The following is a 3,050-nucleotide window of genomic DNA, read 5'->3' as shown; positions in this document are numbered from 1 at the left end:
TATATATATATATATATATATATATTAGTTTATAAATTTAAATTCAGACTGTAAAATCAAACTGTATAGTTAATTTTGTTTGCCTGTTTATCAGCTTTGGTCAGTTATAATTATTTTATGTTTGAATTAATTTTGTCTCAATTCAGTAAATCATGAAATATGTTAATATAAAAGATGAGAGAAACAATTTTATATTTTCTTCCCTTTTCTCAGTTATTTTCTAATTCTGGTTAGTAGATATAAGTCTATGAATTTCCATAGGAGCAATTCTTTTTATGTAACCTTTATTAAATAGAGAAATTACTTTTGGGTATTTCTTTGACAAGCATATGTTAAGAAATAACTTTTTCATTAAAAACAGTTTTTATATGCATTTTTTTAGTTTTGAAAAATATTAAAATAATGGTAGATGAAATCTTACTTGCTGAATTGATATTCTGAAAAAGCAGGTAAAATATGTTACGCCCGACCTTAGTTTTAAATATCATATATCAATAATAAATAAGATAAGAGATCTTTACAGTAGTCTGAGGAAGTATGTTTAGAAGCTTAATTTATGATTGCATCAACAAGAATCAACAAGATTGTTAAAATAAAGATGGGATGGTTATTCTATGTATTCTGTTTGAGATATCCTACATAAAAGATGTCCACTAAACTATGCATACAGGAAAAAATTTAAGTCTGAAATATCTTTAAAGTTCAAAGGATAAAATTATTAATTTTTTTATAGAAAGAAAATATGAAGTTTCCAAAAGTTCATCTTAATATTTTGATCAAATGAATGAATTTTATCTCTCTTCTAATGTTTAAATGATGATAATTAATTCAATGAAATATTTAATGCACACACAGCTGATTGTGATATAAAATACTTCATATTAATAGAAAACACAAAAATACACATTTCTTACAAAAAGAAAAATATAAGCATTTGTTTAAGTGTTTATATTTTATGTGAATAAAATATTCATATAAATATATTTCATGCAAATACTTTGATACTTTAGATAAACAGAAAAAATTGATATTGTGACTATCCATGTGCTTTGTCCTTATATTTCAGCTGTTATAAAATAATTAAGTAAGAGTTGATAATGAAAAGATCTATAAATGTGCATAAAAATAATTATTTACTCATACTTTAAAGCCTGGGATAAAATAATGAGATTTCAAGCTTTAACTTACTCTTATGTAATTTAAAGTACATTTTGTATATAACAAATTAATTTTCCTATACTGAAAATTAAAATTCTATCACTTACTTTGTAAATAATGCAACTGCTGTTGACTACTATCCTCACATGCAATCATATTATGAATAATACTCTGTACTGCACTGAGAATAACTTGATCATGGCATAAAGATAACACACTGGTAATTTTAGCATCCATTAAACTATGACTAAATTATCATCAAATATAATTAGCATCATCATCAAAATTAAATTATATAAATTCAGAAGAAATGCAATATTGACTTACATGACAGGAAAAACTTTTGCAAACACAACAGAGGCTTCGGCTAAATATTCGTACAATATCCTCATCTCATTTTCATCTGTTGTATTTCTAACCAAAGTAGCCTAGTAGGGATTTTAACATTAGATTGGCATATTAATATTAAACTAATTTTTATAATGATAAAATTTAATGTTTAATTATATATTAATAATTATTATTTTTTTAATCAAAAAATTCTGATTTAAATTACAAAATAATTATTGGAGAAAAACTATACTAATATTAAACATTTTCTAATAATCTGAATTTGTATTTCATTTTTTTCCCTTGTCTCAAGAATTTTTTCTTAGACTATGTTCATAATTCTGATAAATTATTTTCTTTAATAATGATAATTAGTCAATAATACAAATGGAATGTTTCAAATAACTTGGCTTAATCAATTTTCAAAAAAATTTCAATATATCTTATCTACTTGTTTGGATTACTAAGTAAATACCAAATACATTATCAACAACTAGCTGTTACCTGTGACTTCATCCGTGTGGATTTTGCAAGCAAACTCCATTTACATTCAGTATTTCAACAACCATAGTAATTGTTATATAACACCTATCGTTGAGAATGATGAGAATTGCTGAGAATCAAACGAACTGTTTTCAATTTGATCAATTTTCTGGAACATTTACAATCATTCTATAATTGAACCAATATGCAATAACAAATTCTAATTTAAAATGGTTTGAACGTTTGGTTAAAAAATCAAAATGTATAAAAATATTTATAACAATGTCTGAAATGTTATCAATTTAATACACCTAAGTAAATGAAGACTAAACATAGTTGAAAACAAAAAATCTCATCTAAAGTAGTACAGTAGAAGCTGTTCTTCAGGTTAAGCCTTAATCCTCTCCCTCTCCCCCACAGGGGGAATTTCCAAAAATCCCTTCTTAGTGTGCGTTTTCATGACGTACCGTAACTGTGTACCAAATTTCACCTCTTTAGGTTCAGGTTTGCTCTGGGTGATGAATCAGTCAGTCAGGACAAGTAATTTTATATATTTAGATAACTTTTGGTCCAATTATATCATCTTCAAGTTTTCTAAAGTAAATTAATATTTTTATAACTGTTAAAATTGCTTAAACTAAGTTGTTATTATCTTTTAGTCCTTTATTATTATTATTTTCTTCAGTCCAACTGCACTCCAGATTCCAGTCATTGAATAATGCATGCAGTATAATGGCAGTTTGGTTTATCCTACAGCATAGTATGGAAGATAGGGCTAGTGTTGCCACTAGGCCAATTTTTACCCAGACAAGCCAAAATTCAAAATTTTTAAATTCATGGTCCGGATTAATTATTAATTTGTCCAGTTTTCATAGAAATTGTGAAATTATAATGAAACAAAATAAATTTATAAAAATATTTGTGAGTGTTTTATTTTAACAGTTAAAGACTAACTTCACACTCCCACACAGTTATCCCTAGGCTAAGTGACAGAAAATGTACTTTTAAAATTCTAACTTGCAAATATTAGGTTTGTTCCAACACAAGTCCCTAACTGATTTAAAACTGGTGTGTGCATT

Source organism: Centruroides sculpturatus, unplaced genomic scaffold, assembly GCF_000671375.1.
Source record: "Centruroides sculpturatus isolate CEXI.00-Female unplaced genomic scaffold, Cexi_2.0 scaffold92, whole genome shotgun sequence".
NCBI lineage: Eukaryota > Metazoa > Arthropoda > Arachnida > Scorpiones > Buthidae > Centruroides > Centruroides sculpturatus.
Note: the sequence above shows the minus strand (reverse complement) of the source record.